The 25,958-nt window shown below is 46.4% G+C and overlaps 1 pseudogene; it reads left to right on the plus strand.

The window, feature by feature from the left end:
• The first annotated feature begins 6,342 nt into the window (after window positions 1-6,342).
• Window positions 6,343-25,316, plus strand: LOC136503051 (uncharacterized; annotated as a pseudogene).
• Window positions 25,317-25,958: the final 642 nt, after the last annotated feature.

A 25,958-nucleotide genomic window follows, 5' to 3' on the forward strand; every position in this document is an offset into this window, starting at 1 on the left:
AAACAAATTTTCATTTAAGCAATTTCTGGATTGCAAAACAGCAACCAATTGTTTTGACCATAACTAGAGATTTACACATCCAAAATAATATGATCTTAGGCTTTCTGGAATGCTTATAAAATTGTCTACAACTTTCTTATAATCATCTTAAGATGGCTCAGTAGCTATCCAGGTGAAACAATTCAATCTTTCAGATCTATCTAGAGGACAGGCAAATCAGACAGCAGACTTTTAAAAGCTATAATTTTCAAACCATTAGGCCTAGATGAGTAAGTTATCTACAACTTTGTTATTGACAAGTTTCACAGAAAAGATCATTATCATCATGAATTTGTCACCACAACAGAAACTACTCATGCAGCCATCTAGTTGAATTATAAAGCAATAATTAACTAGCTGCCTATAACCAATTAATTCTAAGCACAACTACTAATATCAACAATCATATGCATCACAAGCACCATAGAAAATATCATGGTTATTCCCAAATAATTTACTTATGTGCATTTATTATTTTCCTTATATAATAGGGTGATTTAGAGGATTATTATTTACAATGATCAATAAATTTGAAGAAAATTACAGTAGGTTACATATTACCCCAATAGTCTACTATACAAATTTCATGATATTTGGATAAGTATAGCAACCTCTACAAAAATAACAAGTTGCATAGGCTTATTTTAGCAAAAATAGTTTAGCATAGTGAAAAATGTCAAACAACAGATTTTATATTTTCCTTACTTTCATCCTACCATAAGAACACTGTGTAGAAATTTGCATGATCATAAGTTACATATTTTTACCCCACTTAATTTCACCAGAAACTAGCATTTAAATCTATGAAAATAAATAAAGAAAACATTTAAAACTCTGACTCACTGCTGGGCCCCGTGGGTCAACGGGACCCACATGTCAGCGAGGCAGAGCAGAGCGCGGGCTTTGACCAGCGAGGTCTCCGGCGACGGCATCACCACCACTACACTCATCTCGTTAAGCCGCATCAAGGGGTACCCTCGATTGACTCAGAGGCTCGCCGAAGCAAGCTCGATGGCGGCCATGGTGGCTTGGCGGTGATGTGCAACGGCGCACCGACCATGGTGGCTCGGCGATGATGCACGGCGGCGCACCAGCCATCTCTAGCCATGAGAGACTCAGGCGAGCTATGCTACAGCTTTGCGGTGACCTAGCAAGGCTAAAGGGTGAAGGTTAGGGTTAGTAGCGGCGCCGGAGGAGCTTGATCGCGTGCATGGTGGTACGGTGATGCGAGCGCGGCGATGGTGAGGTCACCATTCCAACTAGACGATGGTCCGTGAGGGATCTCCATCTTTGGTGATTTTGCTAGGGTTAATGGAGATGTGGAAACATGCGCTAGAGGGGGGTGATGGGGCCTAGTCGGTGCAAGCCGCGGTGAGCTTGAGCTCACAGCCCTAGCGGGCACACGCGGTGTGGTCGCGCGTTCCCACGGGGCAGCGGTTGAAGTGGTTAAACCAGCTACAACATGAGCTAATGTGACTTAAGACAACGATAGACTAGGGGAGAAAGAGGTAGGAGGAGCGGTGGATAAGGCTGGCCATGGCAAGCTCGGAGCTCGGCGGTGCTCCGTGGCCATGGCGGCGATGGTGACGTGAAATGCTGCTTTACCTTGGCTCGAACAGTGGCAGTGGTGGGTTGGGGACATAGAGGAGATGATGGTAGAGTTGTGAGCATGATGGATCGGATAGAGGTGCAGCGAGGATGGCGAGCGCTGCTGGTGGAGGCTCGATGATGGCATGTAGGTGTGGTGCCCACTCTGGCGTGGCGAGTACGAGAGAGAGCAGAGCGAGAGCGAGATAGCGCAAGTGAGAGTGGAGAGTGAGCACCTAGCCGCTTCTCCTCTTTAGCACGACAAAACGGGGCCAGCGACGGTGTACGGCCACCACACGGCGCACACGCTGACGCCGGTCGGCCACAACGCGCGTGGCTTGCCGGTTCAAACCAGCCATTAGGCCGACTGATAAGCCATCTCTGTGCCATTGTTACTCCTAATCCGTGCAGAATTAGCAAAAACTCCATTACTAAGATTTGTAGAGCTATAGGAGATCTACAACTTTACTTTAGAAAGTTTTGTCAAATTCGAAATGGTTTTCAAACTACAGCGCTCTAAAGTGGTATACTTTGAAACTATAAGTCATTAAAGACAGAAAATTTCACAAGTCCCTAAAATAGCATTTGATTGATTCTTTTGGGCCCTATTTGACCATGTTAGGCACTGAATTAGCTCATGACCCTTAAACAAAGTTTGTTCCACAGAAGATAAGCTACAACTTTTATTAAGGGTGCACTGCCATGCAAACACTCTATGCTATAGTTCAATTTTGGTCAAAGTAGGATCATGAAAAATGACATTATGAGTAAACTAGGACTTAGAAGCAAAATTGGCCCATGCCATGAATACAAACATTGTTCCATTTACTATCCTAGATATGTCTAAGGTGTTTTTGTGACCTCACAACCATTTCTCACATTGGTCACATATGATCACAAGCATATGTAAGTATATAAGCAACATCACATGTGATAAAGAGAAGGTGAATGAAATGAAACTTCACATGCTCATGCTCAGGAATGCTTGGATGATGCTTGTGCTCATGAAATGCAAGTGTCAAATGCATGCTTAACACTAGGGTGTTACAATGATGGGCCGATTGTGATTGAAAGTTCCACTCCAGCAAACAAGTAAGATGAGGCTCCCAAAGTTGTTGCTGATGTTGATGAAGAAAAGCGCACCGAAAGAGATCCCAAGTATACTCAACCCAAGTGGTGTCCTCATGGGTTGAATAAAACCCAACGATGCAAGTTGCAGCGAGCTCGGCATAAGCAACAAATGAGAGAAGCTTGGGATGATGGGGAATGAGATCCCCAAGTCGACATGTTTAGAGAATCATCCAGGAGGCCAAAATGTTACCGTCGCTGCTGCCAAGTTGGCTCAGCCAACTCTAGAATTGGCCAAGCCGATTGCCTCCCCTGCTGGGTCAGCTAAGCCGACTGCTGAGTCAGCTGAGCTGACCACCACTACGCCTGCCGCTCTGGAGAGCCTCGAGTCGGCTAAGCCAACTCCCGCTGTCTCAACCACCCCCGAGGCGCCTCTATGTGACTTTGCCGCCGCCGTTGCTACTATGGTTGGCATTGAAGTTGTGGAGACTTCTGAGGTCCCTGAAGAAGAGAAGGTGGACTATGAAGCTACTCCGAAAAGGGGGGAGTTAATGTTGTCTATTTGTCCACCGATTGTTATGTTGTGGGAGATGATTTGACGGCGGTGGAGTTTAACTTCGCTACAGAGAGCACTGTATTTTAGAAACTAGATGACTCCATCAACCATCTCAAGCCTCTACATGTGAAGGGCCATGTTAATGGCATGCCGGTCCACAACATGTTGGTGGATAGTGGAGCGAATGTGAATTTGATGCCATATTCACTTTACAAGAAGCTCGGTGGCAATGATGAGGAGCTAATCAAGACCAACATGATGATTAGTGGTGTTGGAGGAGGTGCTCCTACTCTGGCTAGAGGAGTTGCTAATGTGGAGCTCACCATTGGGAGCAAGACTTTGGCCACGGCGTTCTTCGTCGCCGACGTGCAAGGTAGCTACAACTTGATACTTGGGCATGATTGGATCCATGGCAATCGGTGTGTCCCATCTAGCTAGCACCAATTTCTCATCCAAATGGGTGGGAGATGTTGTTGAGGTTGTGCATTCAGATACATCGCCCGATGTTGCCACGACCGATGCTCCTTTGCTCGGGGGGCACGATGCTATTGCTTGCTTATCTGGCAGAGATCTTTCTGGTTTTGAATTTATTAGTTTCACTAAGCATGGCTTTATACCTGTATCTCTAAAGCCAATTGACAATCGGCTCAATATCATCGTGTAATCATTTATTGTAATGGATGCCAACGTTGAATGGTAAAACATCATGTTGAACAATATCGGGCTTCTAAGACCGATGCCTGTGAGGCTATTGATGATTTTGATGAGCTCGATAAGTTGGTCCAAGGTTTCATGCCGGTCGACCCTTTAGAACAGGTTGATATTGGGGATGGCTCTGTGCCTCGGCCGACGTTTATAAATCAAAACTTGAAAGCTGATTACAAAGTTGAGTTAATTGTGCTTCTCAAGGAATATGTTGATTGTTTTGCATGGAATTATATAGAGATGCCTAGATTGAGCCGAGAGCTTGTTGAGCATTGACTCCCCATTAAGAATGGATTCAGGCCTTTCAAACAACACCCATGTCGCTTTATTTATGCAATTCATGACTAGATTAAAGAATAGATTAATCGGTTGTTGCAAGCGGGGTTTATTCAGCCATGCAGGTATGCAGAGTGGGTCTCTAATATTGTGCCAGTTGAGAAGAAAGATTTTGGAAAGATCAAGGTCTACATTGATTTTAGAGATCTGAATAGAGCCACTCCGAAAGATGAATATCCTATGCGTATAGCCGATATGCTTATCAACGATGCTTCAGGACACCGGGTTATTAATTTTCTTGATGGTAATGCTAGTTATAATCAGATTTTCATGGTCGAAGAAGATATGTCTAAGACGGCCTTCATATGTCCTGGGTTTGTTGGTCTATTTGAGTGGGTTGTGATGACATTTGGATTGAAGAATGCAGGTGCTACTTATCAAAGAGCTACGAACTGAATCTTTCATGATTTAATTGGGGTGATCATGGAAGTCTATATTGATGATATTGTGATTAAATCGGCTGCCATAAATCTCATTTGTCCGATTTGCATCTTGCTTTTGAGAGGATGCGCCGCTATGGATTGAAGATGAACCCACTCAAATGTGCTTTTGGCGTATCGGCTGGGAAGTTCTTGGGCTTCATTATTCATGATAAAGGCATAGAGATTGATCCCAAGAGGATAGAGAAGATCAAGGGAGTTTAGGTGCCTACATGCAAAAAGGACTTGCAAAAGTTCTTGGGAAAGGTAAACTATTTGAGGAGATTTATTGCTAACTTGTCCAGGAAAATCATTCCTTTGACCCCCATATTGAAGTTAAAGGATGAATTTGAGTTTACTTGGGGGGCAAAGCAACAAGAAGTGTTTGAAAAGATAAAGGAATATTTGTCAACACCGCCTGTTCTTCGTGCACCTAGAAGAGGAGTTCCTTTCAAGCTCTATATTGCTGCCAAAGAGAAGATTATCTGGGCTGTTTTGACTCAAGAAGACAAAGGGAAAGAATATGTGATTGCTTATCTTGGTCGTCGTCTTCTTGATCCCGAGACAAGGTATGCCCATATTGAAAAATTATGCTTGTCACTGTACTATGCTTGTGCTAAGATGAGGCATTATCTTTTGTCAAGTACGTGTGTCGTTGCATGCCAGGCCGATGTGATAAAGCACATGTTATATCAGCCAATCCTCAGTGGAAGGATAGGAAAGTGGGCATACGCTTTGATTGAATATGACTTGACTTTTAAACCATTGAAAACATTAAAAGGCCAAGTCCCTGCTGATTTTATTGTTGAGCATGGTATTGATTTAGAAGATGAGATCAATTACCTTATTTTTACCCCATAGAAGCTATACTTTGATGGATCAGTTTGTAAAGATGGCTAAGGTGTTGGCATTGTTATTGTTTCTCCCAATGGTGCTGAAATTGGGATGTCAAGCCGATTAGATTATCATTGCACTAATAACCAAACCAAATATGAAGCTCTTTTATTCGGGTTGATTATGTTGCAAGGCATGGAGGTTTAACATGTTGAAGCCTATGGTGATTCCTTGCTGGTGGTACAGCAAGTTGCTCATGAATTTCAATGTTTAGAAGGATCACTAAGAGCTTGCCTTGATATAATCGCTTCTTTTGCCAAATTCCGAATTCGGCATATTCCAAGGCATGAAAATCAAAAGGCCAACATGTTAACTCAACACGCATCTGGCTATGACGTCGGTGGGCGAAATTTTCATATTCAAGAATAGCCGATGCATGAAAATTTAGTTTTTTCCCGTGCAGGTACTGATGGGTCAGCTAAGCCGGTAGCCCTGGTCGGCCAGGCTGATTCTGCCTAGTCGGCTAAGCTGACAACCCCAACCAACCAAGCCAGTTCCACCAGGTCGGCTAAGCCGACTGACCTAGTTGGCTCAGGCGACCCCCCGGTGGCCAGACTGGTCACTTTGCCCAAGAGGCTCCCAAATTGGCCCAATTTGATCTCGAGCGATGTTGAGGCCGATTTGGAGGATTGGAGGACTCCCTTGCTGAGATATTTACGAGATCCAAGTGCCAAAGTTGATAAAAGTGTTCGGCGGAGTGCATTCAAGTATACTTTGCATAATGATGAGCTCTATCGAATGACCACTGAAGATTTGTTGCTTAAGTGCTTGGGATCTGATCAGGTAAGAGTGGCTATGTGAAAAGTCCATGAAGGTATTTGTGGTACACATCAATCAGCCCCAAAGATGAAGTGGTTACTACGTAGTGCCGGTTTCTATTGGCCTACCACAATGGTCGATTACTTTCTCTACTACAAAGGTTATGAGGAGTGCCAAAGGTTTGGGAATATTCAGCTTGTGCCTGCTGCTATGCTTCATCCTATTATCAAACCATGGCCTTTCTGTGGTTGGGGGCTAGACTTCATTGGCCAAATTCATTAAATGGTTTGTCTTGGTTGCTATTGATTATTTCATTAAATGGTTTGAGGCAGTTCCTTTGAAGAATATGACACATAAGGAGGTGATTGAGTTCATTACTGAGCATATTATTTATAGATTCGGCATTACCCAAACTTTAACTATAGATCAAGGGACATCATTTGTGTCTAAAGAGGTGCGGAGTTTGCTGAATTATATAAGATTAAGATGCTCAATTCATCACCATACCATGCTCAAGGTAATGGCCAGGCTGAGTCTAGTAACAAGACTTTGATCAAGCTTATCAAAAAGAAGATTGAGGATAATCCAAGGAGGTGGCATGAAGTTTTGTCTGAAGCTCTGTGGGCACATCGCATATCAATGCATGGTGCCACCAAAGTTACTCCTTTTGAGCTAGTATATGGTCAAGAAGCCGTGTTGCCCGTCGAAGTGATTTTGGATGCATATAGACTTGCTAAACAAAATGATCTATCTACTGTTATGTATCATGATATGATGATGGATAATGTAGACGAGGTGACTGATAAGAGGTTAAGGGCTCTCAAGGACATTGAGAAGGACAAAGCTCGTATTGCCAAAGCATATAACAAGAAAGTCAAAAGCAAGTCATTCTAAGTGGGAGAATTAGTGTGGAAAACCATACTACCAATTGGATCGAAAAGCAATAAGTTTGGCAAGTGGTCATCAAATTGGGAGGGGTCCCTACAAAGTGGTCACAGTGATATTTAGCATTTCATATGTGCTAGAGACATTGCAAGGTGAATGCCTCACAAGAGCATTAAACAGGAGGTATTTGAAAAAAATACTTTCCAAGTGTTTGGCAAGAAGCCTAAGTGCTCTCCAAACAATGGCCGATACATGTATCGCCCTTAGAACAAAAATGGTCGATGTATGCATCGCTCTTAGTCGCTGAGCAGCCGATGAGATGGGTATCATCGCTGTATGGTTTAGTTTTGATAAGTGTTTTTAGGATCATGCATCATTCACCTTAAAACAGTGGGGCATGTGTTGACACTCAAAAATGTCCTAAGATGGTTTTGGGCATGAAGAACAAGTCATAAATATCTTAGACATGTTGGGGGTCAAAAGGCGCAGCAAGAAAGCCAAGAAATTGCATGGAGGAGATGGCGAGCCACAGCGAGGCGGGCCAGTCGGCTTAGTCGAGTCCTCAAGTCGGCTAAGCCGACTAGACCCTGATGTAGCCTGAGGGGCCTTCCGGGGCTCGTGAAGATCGGCTTAGCCAACTTGTCTAGTCGGCTAAGCTGACTTGGCCTACAAGTCCGAACCGATTTGTTTCCAAATCGTGTTTTGGCAAGTTTTTGATGTGGGAAACTTGGAGAACGAGTTTTGGGATTGTTTCCTACTGGGATCATACCACCCTCCCTCTATAAATACGAGAGGATCATGGCAGATTGAGTTCCCATCTATCCAATCAAAAAAACACATCTATCAACTTCTTTTACCCTTTACTCCGTCTTCAACCCCTCCTTATGTTCGACATGTCTCCCGGCGAGATTTGTCAGCATTCTAGGTGGCCTTGCTGGTCCTAGGAGATCCTCCATATGCTTCTCCCTGACGGATCCTCCCGGGAGAGGTTCGGGAGTCTTTTCAGCCAAGAACGGGCTCTACATCGGTCTCATCGGTCCCTTGATCGGTGTTGATCGATTACGCTGCGTTCTTGCTGCGTTGCGGGTTGGTTGCAACCTCTTTGGGCGTCCAAGGCCTGTGGGTGTGTGATCCAGACCCCCTCCGGCATCAACACATACATACAAAAAATACAATACGAGTTCCATTCTATACCTATTGTATGTGTATCCTTCTACTTTTCTTACTTTATAATGTATTATCAATAGTTTTTGGCAAACACACAAGTGGTCAGTCAAAAAGAGTTCTTAGACTAGTCTGTTGTCACTTTGCCTCCATATGAAGCAAGCTAGATAGCCTGATATTTGTTAAGGCCTAGCTACTTGTTAGCTAACTAATGTGATAGAGGTCAGCCAATGATTTCATCCTATTTATTATTTTGCAGCAGGCAAAAAAAAAAAAACTCTACAATACCAAGAGAATGACAACAAACAGACATACATATCTGATAAAAGTAATTAATTAAAATAATTGACTAACAGAAACACAAACAGGATCAGGAAGTACGTAATATGTATAAGGAAAGCTTGAGTAGTGTTGAATCTAGCTAGATAAATGCATTTTTAGTCGTGAACCTACTATGTCCTTAATGTGTGCGAGCTTGGCCTTGTTCTCTTCTGACTCACACCACTGCTGTAGTTCCTGGTTCTAAAAAATAACTAGCTTCTGGAGGTCGGTGAGTTGCTGTGTGCGTTCGTGCGTGTGGAAGCATCATATCGGGACATGCGCGCGCGCGTGCGTGTGTGAAAATGGAACCTAATCTCCTTCCCAAACCTGAACCAGGAATCTACCACATATTTCAAATTTAAGGGTCCTTTGATGGTATACCCTCTAATCTCTTAGGATGTACTCTCCCATTTCATAAAGAGTGTCATTTTCACATTTTAAGAAGTTAAACATTTTCAACTTTGACCAAATATATATAAGAAAGTATTAATATTTATATTTCATAATTAGTATCATTAGATAAATCATTGAATATATTTTTATAGTAAACTTAGTTGGAGATACTAATGTTGCTAATATTTTATACAAACTTAATCAAACTAAAAAAGTTTGACCAACATGAACTCCATAGCAGACACTTTTTTGGGACGGAGGGATTAAGGTCATTGTGAGAACGTATGAATTGGGGAGTATTCAATGTATTACTCAGAGGAAATCAGTGCATACATATAGGCACGGTGGGGAGCCTGGATCGGCAAGCCCACGGGCCAGTTTACACTCTAACATGCCCCTGCAGTCGGAACTTGGAGCACAGTGAACATTCAGACTGGACCTAAACTCCATGAAGATGGATGTTGACAAACCTTTGGTGAAGATATCGGCGTACTGGGACAAAGTGGAGACGTGCAGGATGCGGACTTCACCGAGGGCGACTCATTCTCTGACGAAGTACAAGTCAATCCCGACATGCTTGGTTCGCTGAAGTTGGACTGGGTTGGTGGAGAGGTAGACAACACTGACATTATCACAATAGACTAATGTGGCGCAGCGGAGAGGACAGCGAAGCTCTTGCAGAAGTTGTGGTAACCAGCAAGCTTCAGCAACCCCATTCGCAACAACCCGATATTCAGCATCTGCACTGGACCGAGACACTGTAGAGTGATGCTTGGACGACCAAGAGATGAGATTGTCCCTGAGGAACACCGCATAACCTGATGTGGATCTACGAGTGTCGGGACAACGCGTCTAATCAGCATTTGTGTAGACAGTGAGATCAGCCGGTGAGGTTCGGTGGAGGTGAAGACCGAGGTCTAGAGTGCCCTGAAGATTCTGGAGGATGCGCTTCATTGCGCTGAGATGAGGCTCCCGAGGGTCATGCATGTAAAGATAGACCTGCTGAACAACGTATGCAATATCCGGGCGAGTGAAGGTGAGGTACTGAAGAGCTCCAGCTATACTGCAGTAATGGGTGGTGTCAGTGACCGAGACTCCATCGGCAGGGAGCTTGGAGTGAGTATCCACAGGGGTGCTGCATGGCTTGCAGTCACGCAAACCAGCACGATATAGAATATCCAGCATATACTGTCGTTGAGAAAGAAATAAACTATCATCTCGGTGCTCAATAGTTACACCCTAAAAATGATGAAGAGGCCCCATGTCTGTCATAGAGAATTCCCGGCGGAGGGCTAAAATAATATGCTGGAGAAAACTCATAGACGAAGCCATGAGAACAATATCATCAACATATAGAAGCAAGAAAGCCATATCAGCACCTTGGCAGTAGATAAATAGTGATGTGTCACACTTAGCTTCACCAAAACTGAGGGAGGTGATGTGAGAGGTGAAGCGGTTGTGCTAGGCACGAAGAGCTTGCTTCAATCCAGAAAGAGACTTATTCAATCGGTAGACATAGTCAGGTCTGGAGGAGTCAACAAAAAACGGTTGGCTGAACACAATAAACTGTCTCCATAAAGGTCCCATGAAGGAAGGCATTCTTCACATCAAGCTGATGAATAATCCAGGAGCGAGACAGTGCTAAGGTGAGAACCACCCAAATAGTTGCAGGCTTGACGACAGGGCTAAAAGTTTCATCATAACCGATTCCTGGATGGTGTGTGAAACAGCAAAGAACCCACTGAGCTTTGTAGCAGTCAAGAGAGCCATCTGACAGGAACTTGTGATGGAAGACCCATTTCCCTATGATAACATTAACACCGGACAGACAAGGCACCAAGGTCCAGGTGTCATTAGCTAGTAGTGCATCAAACTTAGCTTGCATGGCAAGGAGCCAAGCCGGTTCTGAGAGGGTGGTGTGGATGGATGTAGGCACCGGGGAGAGGACTACCGTGTTGAGGTTGAGGTGGTCCATGGGCTGGCGAAAGCCAGCTTGGCCATGGGTGTGCATGTTGTGGCGCCATGGAGGTAGTCCAGCCGATGGAACGCCCGGCGCTGCTGGCAACAGCCTAGGATGAGGAGTCCGCATGGGCAGCGGCACCAGGTGGTGACGTCGATGAAGGCCCAGCCGACCCAGTCAGGGGGGGTAGCTGAGGAGTCAGGGGCGTGCATCGGTGCTGAGCCAACAAGAGCGTGTGGCGCCAAGCCAGCAGGGGCACGCACAGCACCAGGGGCACTAGGGGTGGCGTCCATGCCACCAGGAAGTCGAGTACCTACAGTCACAGCTCTTGGCCCAACGGGCAAAGAGGAACCGTCATCATCGCTCAATAACTCAAGTGTGGCGGGATCCGAAGGGGAGGTGGACATCTCATAAAAGGGAAACAGGGTCTCGTCAAACACAACGTGTCGCGAGACGGTGATCCGATTGGAATGGAGATCGAGGCACCTGTACCGTTTGTGATCGGTGGAGTACCCAAGAAAGACACACAGGGAGGAGAGAGGTGATAGTTTATGTGGAGCTGTGGATGATAGGTTGGGGTAGCAAGCGCATCCAAAAACTCGAAGATGAGTGTAGGAGGGTTGGGTGTCATAAAGAGCGAAGAAAGGAGGAAGTGTAACACCCTCGGTGTTATGCCCTAAACAAATTAGTAAACCATATCATGAGCATCATGTTTATGTGATAATACATGTGATGGAATGTGTGGATAAAATTTTTGGAACCTAAGATGATCAATAAAAATGCTAAATGAGAGGCTATTCCATAACCCATGTATACCAAGTTGGGTTTAAAACGAATTTTTATTAAACAAAAATACTATAGAACATATATGTGGCATTTAAATAAAGTTTGGAATATGAATTTTGTTGATGACAATGAAATCCTTGCTGTAGAAAAATAACATCGTTAGCTAACATTTTTGATAGCCTAGAAATGGAACTTGGAATCAAAATTCAAGATAACAAGACAATGCAATGTTTGGCGATTTATTTTGTGAAGTCGAGTTAGGAGGTGGTGCTGTGTTTTAGCTTGGATTGAAAGCCTGATAAGCCCTCTTGAGCATGGTGAAGGTGGTTTGATTCCTAGAACAACCGTTTAGTTTTTAAAAGATGCTTTAAAATTTGTGCATGGCACGTTCTCGGGCTGGTTCGCCGGGTGAGCGCGATCACCACGCCTGGCCCATGGCGTCACGCGGTGGTCACACATGTGCTGCCACGCGTGGCAAGTCACAGCTGCTCTAGCCTGGCTATGGTCTTGCCGCCATTGGCCTCTGGCGCACAGAGCTGCCGCTGCTGCTTGCGCAGCCAAGCGGTACTGTTACCGGCCTCGCCGCACTGCCGACCCGCCCTACGCCGTGACATAGCCGCTGCTGGAGCCGTCGCCTCACCATCATGTCCATGCTTCTATCTACACCTTTGCACCACTGCTGGCCTAGTTTGAGGCCACCACTACCGCACACACATGGTCGAGCTCATCGTCGCCTTGCCATTTATGGTGCCACGCCACGCGGGCCATGCCGGTCGTGGACGCGCATGCTTGTCCATAGCGTCTGCTCGTGTGCCTCCACAATCACGTCCTGCCAAGGCGAGCCCGAGTGGAGCCCACCTATCATGCCCCATCTCTCTCTCTCTCTGCTGCCACCGTCGAGCCACACCATCAAATTAAGCATCGAGCGATCACCTCCATTCAATTCGGCGCATCCATGGCTTCATCATCAAGTCCTCTCGCTGCCTGACCCCACCCAGCCTTGAACCAGCACGACAAAGCTCCAATTTGAAACTTTCCTCACTGCCATGCCAATAAGGACATGCTCGGCCATGGCCAAGGGTAGCCCTCCATCACTTCACCCCAAGCCAATTCCTGTGCACCACTAGATTCACCTTCATCCCCTCTTCGCCCTACGCGCCATAGCTGAACCTCTACCGCCTCTCCATCATTGCTGATGTGATCGTGCCGCCGTGGTGCATCATCGTACCACTCGGCCACACGTGGCCAACCCTTCTCTGTCATCCTCCACTCCAACAGTCACCTCGGCCTGGTCCATGATAGCCTCCTGATGCTCATGCGCTAACCAATTAGGTCCACAGCTGCCCTAGCTCACCGGAATAGTGGCGCCGCCGTCGTGGATGGCTGCGCGCCGCTGCAGCCTTCCCCAGCAAGTCATGTCACCTTGCAACGCCGCTTAGCGTAGCCGCTCGGGTTGGAGATGGTGACCGGCCCGTTAGAAGGGTCGACATAGGTCCCAAGTGGCCGGCGCGGCCGTGCTGTGTCACCGCTGCCGCGCTGCCGTGCGCTGAGTCATCGGGGGTGCACACGGGGGAATTCCAGGAAAACTAGGGGGTTAAGTGAGAAGGTTTGAGAGAGGGAGAAATAGCGTTAGGACTTAGTTATAATTCAGGAGAAATGTGAGGTCTATTTTGCAAAAGCGCCAGCGCAAGCGGGATTCCCCCACTGTGGGCCGTCTCGTGCTGCAGGCCAGCCTTGCATGGGCCGCATCTACGAGCCACCGCGCGCTCACGTGCACATGTGCTGCGTCGCGTGGGCCACGTGGGAGATTCAGTTTTCTTTTTCATAAGGAATTAGTAAATTGTTTTCTAATTTAAATTCTGAGCTGATCTTTGATAATTAATATAAAATCATGTAGGTGTCCAAAAATTGTGAAACAAATTTTGTTCGGTTCCTAAAATTGTGATCTATTTGTTCGTGTATTTAGTTCATGTTTATATGTGTTGACACTAGGAGCTATTAAATCATTTGAGAGCGCTTAATATTATTAAGTTAATCATTGTAGGAATTTTTGTGGTAAATTGGTGATAGCGTTATTCCTAAAATTTTTATAGTAGATTCATTGTATTATTATGTGCTCACTATAATTTTTGTAGTCTTAGAATAGACTAAGCAGTAGGGTAGTTAAATACTCTTTGTTTCAATATGCATTAAATCCTTAGTAGGAATAAAGATGTACCTTTAATTTGCAAAGTGTCGGCACGAAAATGTCGACACAGAGCAAGCCGGAAGGATCTGCTTAGAATGAGCCCAGAGATCCACTTGGCTTCAACGCAGGGTTAACCGATCCTGTGTACTCCTCCCGAGGCGTGCCAGCCAATTTGACCTGCAATTGACAAGGAGAAAAAATTTATCAGTAATTTAAGGTGGAACATGCCGGTCTTTGCCTAGATAGTTCCAAGTGTGCCGCTTCGGGAGCAGCCAGACGGAAAAATCAACTAAATAGCTGACACGCGAAGAAATCAACTATTACAGACAGTAAAGCTTATGGATTGCGATTGATTTTATGTTGATAAGTACAATGCCCGCAGATGTAAGTGAAATCATTAGCTAGATGGATATTACCAGTGTGAATCATTGAGCCGATGAATCTAACAAGAAATGATATAACATGCGAACAAATCGACTGTCTAGTACGAATAGATCTACAAACGCTCTGAATCTAATCTGTTACCATCAATAGTGAGGTTTGACCTGATCGATGGCAGCTATGATGATAATAACAAACTAAAACCTTAGAATCCGTAAAACCATCTATACATCGACAGGCTTTCGAAAGACATGCTATATGTGTGAAAGCTCAAAGTGGATCGGCTGAAATAGCCGATTCAGGTGAAGAGGGACTACAGCATGCGAACAATCGACTATTTAACATGGACAAACCTATCAACTCATCAGACCTAACCTGCTATCTCCAACAGTGGGGTTCGACCGGATCGATGTAGCCATGATAAAGACAACAAATCAAACCTTTAAAGTAAACAGATCTATTCACATTTAACAGAATCATGTAGACACACTATAGGCATTAAAGCATAGGCAATTGGCTATTTAGCCGATGCAGACATAGCAAACAGTTAAGGTCATGCCTAATCAAGAACAAATCTACTAACTAGCATCCTCCAATCTACAGTGCCATCAGTAGGGATCGACCGGATCGTTATAGCCATAATAGCGAACTATAAACTAGATTTAACTAACCAGCAAATCTCTTCAAGATCATACATGTCTTTACCGTGTACTATGCATGATCAAGATCGAAGTAAAAACAGCCGATGAAACATAACCCGTCGCTCAAAGTAAGAAACATCATGTTGTAACAAAGCAAACGACGGACTAATAGGATATGAGGCCGATCTAAATCGATCTTGACCGAGCAGATTGATGTTGCCGCAAACTAATAACAATAAGAACATCAGCAAGATCAGTAACTTAATGAATCTACCCGAAGGACGCCACCCTTAGGTAGAGCTGATAACTTGACCTTAATCTAATTCGAGTAGTGCAGGTCGACCGGATCGATGTAGCCGTACTTGAACTAGATAAGAGTCGATAACTAGCTTATACTAGAGTTTGCAGTAGAGGTCGAACATAACCGATGCAGCCATACAAACAGAAGTATAAGCCATGATGGTACTTACAGAAAAGCCAGAGGTCGGCCAGACCGATGCAGCCCTGCTTGTTGAAGAACTCGCCGAGATCTACACTACTCCTACTCCTAAGGGTTGGCACGGAGCCGAAAAAAGTAAATTATATTTGATTGATTGGATGTCCTGGCCGGGGTCCAATATTTATACCCGGGGCCTAAGCATGAATCCTACTTAAGTACGACTCATTGCAATCTTTGGTATAAAAGAAAACATTCATAACTTAAGATAACTTGGACCCTAATCTTTCTCTTTTTGTAGAGTCCAATATGTATTTCCCGATACCAACTGTAGCTCATTGTCGTTATCCACTGATGTCATTCGAAGAGAGCCAATTCCAGTGTCGCATCTGAATTAACTGATATTGATCCTTATGCAATCGATTCCTTGATTGACACAATCTTGGAAGCTTCGAGTTCCCACGTTCTTCTTCCCAAATTTTAGTGTAAACACAAAGCCAAGTGTTTGTTAGTTGAACACAACACTTTGCTTGATGAAAATGATAGTTAGCTTAGTATCTTAGTCATTAGAGCTAGCTTAGTAGTTTAGTATGCGTATTCTTATTTTAAGAGTTGTTGTTGTCTAAATGCTAAGTGTTACATCATCATCGCATGCATGTAGAGAACGAGTTGGTGGAGATAGAGACCACAGACGATCACGAGTTTGAGGAGATCATCGAGCAGTATGAGGAGGAGATTCTCACATAGGAGGAGGTCCCGGTGCCACTGACAACTGACTCAGCTGACACCATGCCTGCCCAAGGCAAGCCCTAGTGCATAACCCTTATTTTTTATAATCATTGTATATATGTTATGTGCATTTATATTACAGGAATTTTACGGAAACCACATGCATAGATATATCTGTCCTATGAGTCTTACTAGTGTAGGATCGAGTAGCTGCTATGTTTAGGTTTTCGGTAGCATGAGTAACCTGCCGTTACTCACAATAGGTGATTATTATAATTACTCTCATGATAAAAATGATGAAAGGAAAATGAAGACCAGGCAGTGATATGGTATGGGTTATGGTGGGTGTGACGAGTTGTGTCCCGTGGCCAACGGGGCTTAGCTTGGTTACACTATTTTCTCTGTCCGTGTCGATTGAGGACCATCCATTGTTGTGGATGGTAGTCAGGTCATAGACTTTTTATCCTGAGCACATACTTGCTTATGGGAGCAGAAAGGCTCATTACGCTCTTGTCATGGGTTCCGGCTCTTTCCGAACTGACTGAATGGAGGCGGAGAAAGGTGGAGGTTGAAGCACCATATTGAGACCGGTTCTCAAGTGTGGGGGCTTGGAGTCCAAGTTTGGATGGGGACCTGGACCCCATGATAGGAGTGGAATGGGTTGGTCTTGTTTGTGCCTGGGGTATAAACGGGGCATGTGTTTTGGGGTACCCAGTTGGGATACATTGGTTCATGAATCGCTGTTTCTGTGAGACGGTATGACTTGGCTATGGTCTAGCACTATAGTAAGAACTGGAATATGAAAGATGGTAAAATGGTTCTCATTGCTCAACCCTTGCTTGAAGATAGTACATGTGCTTACCTAGAATGGTTAGCTAATGAAGTAATCATGACTGCTAATTAAACTTGATCTTAAAGACGTACTTCTAGTAATGCTTTTCGCAAACAAAAAGAAAACAGCAAACCCATATTACCTATCATACCCCTTGGAGTCAAGGAAACTATTCTCACTAGTCGGGTAAGTCTTGCGAGTACATTGTGTACTCAGGGTTTATTTTACCCTATTGCAGGTGCAACCTGAGGAGTAACTCTTGTGTGGAGGATTCTTCTGGTGGGCATAGATGGATCTTTGAATCATTTCCGCTAGATGTTTATTTTTATTCTGCTGTTTAATTATCGCACTCTGAACCCTAGTATTATAATAAATAATTTTCAAGAACTCTCGTTGTATGAAATGAACTAAGTATTATAAGCTCGTACTCATTATTAGATTCTAGAGGTAAAACATGGATTGATTCGAGTTCTCCCATGGGGTGTGCTAGACGGAACTGTTCGACGTAGCTAACTTTTGGGGTACTTAGTGTCTAGTGGAAGACTAGCGCGTCCGAAAAGTGTATTATTTCAGGCGATTCTGCCATAGTAATGTCGTCTAGGGTTTTGGTGGGGTGATAATTGAGGAGATACGTGGCGGTGTGAAGGGAGTCAACCCAATAAACCAGGGGAAGACTGGCCTAAAACAAAAGGGAGCGCACGATGTTGTTGACTGTGCGAAGAGTGTGCTCGGCGCGCCCGTTCTGCTGTGAGGTGTACGGGCACGACATCCGGAGGACTACACCGTGGGTAAGAAGAATGTGCGGGCCTGAGGAGTGATTGAACTCACGACCATTGTCGCACTAAACTACCTTGATAGCGGAGTCAAACTATGTGTGCATGTATGAGAAAAAGTGAGAAAGGACGCCGAATGAGTCAGACTTGAGGCATAGTGGAAAAGTCCAGGTGTAGTGGGTGCAATCATCAAGAATGATGAGGTAATATTTATAACCAGACACACTAAAAACTAGGGATGTCCAAAGATCACAATGTATTAAATCAAAAGGATGAAGCGCTTGAGAGTTTGACATGCTAAAAGGAAGACGCGCATGGAGACCTAACTGGCAGGCATGACAAATATGATCTGTATGGTGCTTATTACATGAAATAACATTGGAACTGATGAGCTTGTATAGTGCCGCCTCAAGACCGATGTGACCAAGGCGGCGATGCAAGAGGGTGGTGGAGGATGCTGCGGCAGCGAGGGTGGGAGTGCTGGCTGGTGCTAGTGGGAAGAATGGGTAGAGGTCACCCATGCTATTGCACCTGGCGATCATGCTCTGAGTCTATAGGTCCTTCACAGAAAGACCAAAGGGATCAAACTTGATGGAACAGTTATTATCAGTGGTGAAACGACGAACAGAAATCAAGTTCTTAATAATGTTAGGGGAAACCAGAAAATTAGAAAGAAAAAGAGGACGTCATGGGGTGGAAAATGAGTGTGACCTAGCAGAGGTAATGGGAAGCAAAGCTCCATTACCGACAACTATAGATGAAGGACCAGATGATGGGGGAGGGTGAGAGGAAGATAGAATACCAGCGGTGTTGACCATGTGAGAGCCAGTGCCGATATCAGCATACCACTCAGGTCAATGGCGGTGGGGTCAATGACATGGTGCTGAAGTTGTTGACGAGCGACAGTGCATCCTAGGACCCCCTTGCATCAGTGTCCAAGGGGAAGCCTATTTCTGCTGCGGTGGTGGTGTGGCGTAGGGGTGGGCGGGACGCCCCATAGTCAAAACCTAGAGGGGCGTCGATGCCGTATGGCGACGGTGGTGGCACGAGGGTAGAGGTACGGACGCTGGGTACTGCTACTGCTGGGGCATGGTGGCGAAGGCAGCTAGAGGAGGGTGATGGGGCCCCCCGGTGTGCCGCCGAGGCTATACGGGTATGGCCAGAACTGCACCATACCGGCCCAGGGGTTGGTGAATGGCGCCGCTGGACGAGGACCCCCGGTGTTGGGGCCGGAGGCGTTCTGCTACTTGCCGCCGCAGCCACGATGATGGCTAGAGCGCTAGGAGGACTGGTCCGCGCTGCCCGTCCTGCCTGTGGTTGGTGCCACCCGAACCGCCACCACCGGTAGCAGGTCGTGGGGCGGCGTTGGGAGCAGTAACGAGGGCGAACGGTGGTGGTGGGGCGGCATCGGTCTCGGCGGCAACGTCATCGATGTCGATCTCCTTGAGGAGGAGGAGCGTGCGGGCCTCCTCAAAGGTGGGAAAGGGTCATTTGAAGTTATTTTGTCAAGGAAAACTACGTTTGAATTTTCAAATTTGAATTTGAATTTTTCAAACGACCTCGGATGACGAAACAACCAAAATGAAAGTTGTAAATCTCGAAAAGTTATACAACTTTGTAGTTGACAACTTTTTGATTTGAAATCATCTTGTCAAAGAAAACTATGTTTGAATTTCTTATATTTGAAATTTAAATTTTGTAAACGACCTCGGATGGACAAACAATAAAAACGAAAGTTGTAGATCTTGAAAAGTTATACAACTTTGTAGTTGATAACTTTTTCATTTGAATTCGTTCAGGGTCTCCAACAATCAATTTAAATTCGGTTGAGGATAATACGATGAGAAAGAAAATCCATGATAGACACAAGTGAGTATGAGGTGCAGTGGTTAGAGGAGTACCACGTGAGGGGGAGGTCACGGGTTCGAATCCCGATGACAGCGAAGCGCGTGATTTTCGCACGAAAAATGCCCAGATTTGAGAAATTTTGAAAATTTATAGGGACGGCTGGCGAACCGTCCCTACAAATTGAGGATTTATAGCCACAGTTTGCTAGGGTGGCTGGGCAAACTGCCCCTACAAATGCCTTGGAGCCGCCCCTACAAACTCTGGCTCTAGTAGTGTGGTCTGCATAGGCATAGCAGCAACGCCGCTGCCAAGTGATAGAGAACTTATCCATCAACAATGAGACATCTGTGGTGACTTTGTTAACCTCAAGCTCTATTGGCTGAGTCGCATGGAGTGGAGAAATAGTCTACATGTGTGTGCGTTCATAGAAAATGAGTGCACATACGTATTCATGGGCGTCTATGTTTGTGGTAAAAAAAGAAAGAAAATGCAACGATGATGACGCAGTAAATGTTGAACCAACATATGTGTTAACCTCAAGCTCTATTGGCTCAGTCGCATGGAGTGGAGAAATAGTCTACATGTGTGTGCGTTCATAGAAAATTAGTGCACATACGTCTTCATGGGCGTCTATGTTTGTGGTAAAAAAAGAAAAAAAAATGCAACGATGATGACGCGGTAAATGTTGAACCAACATATGTGCGAGAGCTAGTGTAGTTTCTCTTTCTCTCGATCGGCCAGTTGGTCCATCGTTTTCAGGTGAACTTTTGCACTTTTTTCTGGCCTACTAAATAAATGGATGAGCTTGCATTGTACAGGAAAGTGCGTGCACTTTTGTTGCCTAACATTCTCCGTGATCCTCAGACATATGTCCAGTGCTTTGTGCGCAAGGAAGGAGACGTTAGTTGTTAACCCGTGGCCTTGGTTCTCTTGTAGCCACAGTTTCTCACTTTCTCAGCACGTCCATCCGTACAGTACCTCGGATTGTGTAATCTTTTGCACTTTTTCTAAGTTTGTGGGTCAAATTTGATAACTTTTTTCTTGAGAAAATTAAAGCTGTCCTGTGATGCGGACGGAACGAAGCTCGAACGAAGCTGCTTGCATATTGTCTGTCAATTTTGAGTGCGTGTACGTCGTTGTGCCAAGTGTCAGCTCTGTTCACAAGGTACTATGTTGGTTCAACATTTACCGCGTCATCATCGTTGCATTTTTTTTCTTTTTTACCACAAACATATAGACGCCCATGAATACGTATGTGCACTCATTCTCTATGAACGCGCGCGCGCGCACACACACGTAGACTATGTCTCCACTCCATGTGACTGAGCCAATAGAGTTTGAGGTTGACAAACAGATGTCACATCGTTGATGGATAAGTTGTCTATCACTTGGCAGTGGCGTTGCTGCTACGCCTACGCCAGCCACACTACTAGAGTCAAAGTTTGTAGAGGCGGCTCATTTATAGGAGCGGTTTGTCTAGCCGCTCCTACCAAATTGTGATCCTCGATTTATAGGGGTGGTTCACGCGCTTCACTGCTGGCGGGAATCGAATCCCGTGACCTTCCCCCTCACGCGGTACTCCTCTAACCATTGCACCCCACACTCACTTGTGTCTATCACGGATTTTCTTTCTCCTCGTATTATCCTCAACCAAATTTAAATTGATTAGTTGAAGACCCTAAACGAATTCAAATGAAAAAGTTATCTACTACAAAATTGTATAACTTTTCAAGATCTACAACTTTCGTTTTTGCTGCTTGTCCATCCAAGGTCATTTACAAAATTTGAATTTCAAATATGAGAAATTCAAATATAGTTTTCTTTGACAAGATGATTTCAAATCAAAAAGTTGTCAACTACAAAGTTGTATAACTTTTTGAGATCTACAACTTTCATTTTGGTTGTTTTACCATCCGAGGTCGTTTAAATTATTCAAATTTCAAATTTGAGAAATTCAAACATAGTTTTCCTTGTTAAAATGATTTCAAATGAAAAAGTTGTCAACTACAAAGTTCTATAACATTTCTAGATCTACAACTTTTATTTTGGTTGTTTCTCCATCTGAGGTCATTTGAAAAATTCAAATTTCAAATTTGAGAAATTCAAACGTAGTTTTCCTTAACAAAATGATTTCGAATGAAAAAGATGTCAAACACAAAGTTCTATAACTTTTTGAGATCTACAACTTTTATTTTGATAATCTTTTCATGTGAATTTATTTGAACAATTCAAAATTTGAATTAAAAAAAATGACTGTTGAGACTTGCGGTCTCAGACAGTGTGGAGGAGGTAGAGGCCTCCGCCCGCCGAGCGCTGCCCTCAGACGGAGGCTCGGGAAACAGGCACGACAAGTGGGCGTGTAGGGAAATGGCACGTAAAACTAGGGTTTCATTAATTCATTTTCCAACCCCCGGTACTGTTACAAGTGTACCCTATTTATAGGGCTCAACTACCACTTTTACAGAGTTTACATTAGTACCCTTCAACTACTACAGTACATTCTCGGAATATTCCACTACTCGCCTTTCCTCTCGGGAGTAATCTTGTCATGCCGCCCTCAGGTACTGGGCCTGCGCGATCAGCTGGCCCATCAGGCCTCAGGATTCGGCGATGGGCCTTTGGACCTCCGCCGTCGGTCTCCGCCCCTGGGACGCCGAGGCCGTAGACCCCCGACGCCCAGTATTGTCGTCCTCCGGCTTGGGTCTCTGCCCCTACGAGCTGAGGCCGAACCGACGCGCCCGCGCCGTCCACGAGCGCCTTCCTCTGGTTACCTGCACACACACATAGGTAACGTTGGTACTTGATTAGCCTTGCAGCGGGGCGGCCTCCGCCCCCTCCGCCCAGAGATGCCTACGAGCTAACCGGGCGGAGGCTGCGCCAGGGTCACCGGCAGCGTCCTGCAAGCAGTCTAAGAAACCGTCATCTTTCTGGGTCTGGAGGCGTGGTAGTTAGGCCTTTGCTTAGGTAGTTGGTCGGAGACGTCTTTGCGAACTGCTGGCCGCGTAGGTCTCCGCCACTCTTGGAGGCCGTGTTACAACAGTTCCCCCCTTTTGAGACCATGGTCCGCCCGAGCGTGTCGTGAGCTCAAAAATGCCCTAAGCAAGGACGTCCGTGGGGGTAGAGACTGCGCGTAGTCACGTCTCCAACCGATCCCCGTAGTTTCCCCCTTGGCCCGCTCTGGCGTGGCCGTTGGTCTTGTCATAGTAGCCGTTAGGCTGCAAAACTAGCTGTTGTCCTACGCTATGGCCGTTTACGTCGTATTGCTTTCCATTGTATACCTTGCAACTTCTCCGGAGATGACCGTTGGGCGGCAGGCGCCGAAACGCCCACCCACGGCCTATATAAGGGTGGGGTCCGTGGCGGGGTCCCCCTCGCACTGCTCATTCGCTTTCTTGCCTCTGAGAAATCGCTCTCTGCTCTCTTCGCGCGTTCCGTCTTTCCGCTTGCGTCTTCCGCCTAGGCTGCCGCCACGGTGGCTTTCTTTTCCGCCTCCACCCATACTCGCTGGCCCACCTTCTTCGGACCCTATCGCCACCTTCTCGACGTTAGGGCCGCCGGCTGGAGTGCACGCTTTGAGGAGTGCATGCTTGCTTCCGCCTCTGCCTCCGCGTTGGAATTTGAAAAGCTAGTGGAGGATGATTTGGGGAGTGTCTCAGCGTCCATCAGAGACCTGATCGCTGTGGATTCCAGAGACATGGCGATAAAGTCATGGGATTTCAGCCCCTCCTCCATTACTGAAGAGGCGGTCCGCGAAGATGTTGAAGGAATCGTATTTTCCTTCTTCGAGGGTAAAAATCCGTCCGCCCGGCCAGACCGTTCTGGAGCTGGAGGAGGGATATGCGGTGGTGTTTCGGGACTTTTTCACCTGCGGCCTCCGCCTTCCTTACGTCCCCTTCCTCCGCCGGGTGTTGGAGACGTTCAACATCTAGGTTCACCATCTGACCCCTACGACCTTCCTTACGCTCAGCAAATTTTGCTGGGCATGTGTTTCTTATGGTGCCAAGCCGGATGTGGACACCTTCTGTGCATACTACGAGCTGCAGAAGCAGCCGAAGAAGAAGAAGGAGGTGCGAGAGGGCAAGGAGGTGGTGGTGACCTACCAGTATGGTAGGTGCACCTTTATGTCGAAGAGGAACCAAGGCGTAGACCGCCTAGAGATTTCTTTTTGCCAGAAGGGCAAGTGGGACTGCGACTGGCTTGAGTAGTGGTTCTACGTGAAGACATACGGGGTCCATGGCACTACCGAGGACGGTGCGGAGGTCACGGAGTATCCATTGACTTCAAGAATGGAAGAGATAGCGCCGCATACGCGCGTGGATCCACCGGAGGAGATGTCTCTGGCGAGGAAGGCTTGCGACCGGGCTTTTACATCTGCGTGCCGCAACTCCGGGGGTCATGACTTGGTGGAGGAGATGATGGCCTCCAACTACTGGCCCCTGGGCAGAGACAACCCAGCCTTTTGGCTGGAACAGGTGAAGGTTCCCATTTTTTGGCCGGAGGCCGGGATTCCTTTCCCCCGCTTCGGGCAGTCTTTGGGGGAGGGGGTGACGGAGGACAGTTTTGTCTCCGAGGTTGAGGAAGCCGCCGTTGGGTTGGTTGGCAAAATTTCTGAGCGTGAGTACACGTCTCGGAGAGCTGTGGCAGGCACCATGCCGCGGCTCAATTGAGTTTTTGAGGAGGTCGGGATCGTCTACCAAGAGCGCGAGGTTCCCGCCGAGGTCCTGGCTTCAATTGAGAAGAAGAAGAAGAAGAAGAAGAAGAAGAAGAAGAAGAAGAAGGCCTTCGCGAAGAATGTTACGGCGGAGGCCGAGTCGAAGAAGAGGAAGGGCGCCGCTGTTGCTCAGGCGCCTGCGAAAAAGAAGAAGAAGACCGGTGCTCTATTGATCGCGGCGGCCGCGTCTTCGGCCGGTAGTGCTGGCGTTGCCTCCACCGGCAGTGAAGACGTTCAGAGCTCATCCGTCCCATCAGTGGACGTGCGGGTCATGAGCGACGGGGATCGCGGCTCTCCTAGAGCTCCGGTGCACCCTGTGCGTGGCGCTGTGAGCGGTGCGGAGCGTTCGGGGGCTAGCGCTGCTTCGGCGCGCTCCTTGCACGGTGCTACGAGTGTCGCCGAACAGCCGGAGGCTAGCGCCGCCGATCCTATGCCCGACATTTTTGGTGGGCTGTATTCAAGTTCTGAAGAGGGTGCGGAGGTCGCCTTGCAGCACGCTCCTTCGTCTCCCGCTGTTGTTGCGCTTTCCCCCATGCCAGCGGCCGACGTCGGGCAGCCGGAGGCCGTGCTTGCTGAGCAGGCCCCGGCGGCTCAGTCTTCTTCGAGCCCTCAGACCGCCAGGCCGCTGGCTGAGGAGAGCCGGCCCTTTGGGCCTTTGCCGCATGATATGGCAGAGACTTCTGCCCAGGGGGCTCGGCAGGCGGCCCAGCCTAGGCTTTTTATGAGTAAGTTTGTTTTGCGCACATTTTTGTGTTTACTGTCTTCGCCCGGTTTATTTGTTTATGTATTCTACCAAGTGCTAATACCGTGTACTTGTTGCTTTGTAGGTGATGTCATGGCTGGACTCCTCGCACCGGAGGAGCGAGTGGCCGCTGCTAGCATCAGGTTTGGTCCGGGGCATCTAGGGCCGATTGCGCCGGGTCCGAGTGAGTGTAGAGTGTTTTTATCTTACTCGTCTTTTGGCCTATTGTTATTGTCTATTTCTGATCGGCCCTCTGACCTGAGTTGTTGTTGTTGTTGTTTTTTGCTACGTAGGCTCCTCCGACACTTCTATCTCAGGTTGGGAAGAGTGCTATCTTGGGGTTCTTGGAGACGTCGAAGGTGGTCTCTGGCAGTTGGTGTATGTATTGTGAGATTTGCTTTTCTCACCTTATGGTCTTGTGTTATTTGTTCTTCTTTGAACAAATCACTTCAAACAGCGTCTGAGGGACATGGATTTCTTCCAACTTCTCTGTGTTCATCTAGAACACCAGAGCTTGGTGCGTCTTCGGCGGTTTGCCTTTTTTGGTGTATGTTCGCCTTTACACTTGTTTTTGTTTCTATTGCTGATCGCCTTGGTCTTATTCTTTCTAATCGTAGGGGTATCACACGGCTGTTGTTATGGAAGAGCGCTGCACTCGCGAGGTCTCCAACCGAGATACTGCGATTGAAGCGCTCAAGGCAGAGAACGAGCGCCTGGAAGGTGAAAAGGGGGGTTTGGCCAACTCCCTTGCAGCTGTCCGCCTTTCTCTGGTGGAGAAGGAACAAGAAAAAGAGGCTTTGAGGGC

The sequence above is a fragment of the Miscanthus floridulus genome, chromosome 14, assembly GCF_019320115.1.
Source record: "Miscanthus floridulus cultivar M001 chromosome 14, ASM1932011v1, whole genome shotgun sequence".
Classification (NCBI taxonomy): domain Eukaryota; kingdom Viridiplantae; phylum Streptophyta; class Magnoliopsida; order Poales; family Poaceae; genus Miscanthus; species Miscanthus floridulus.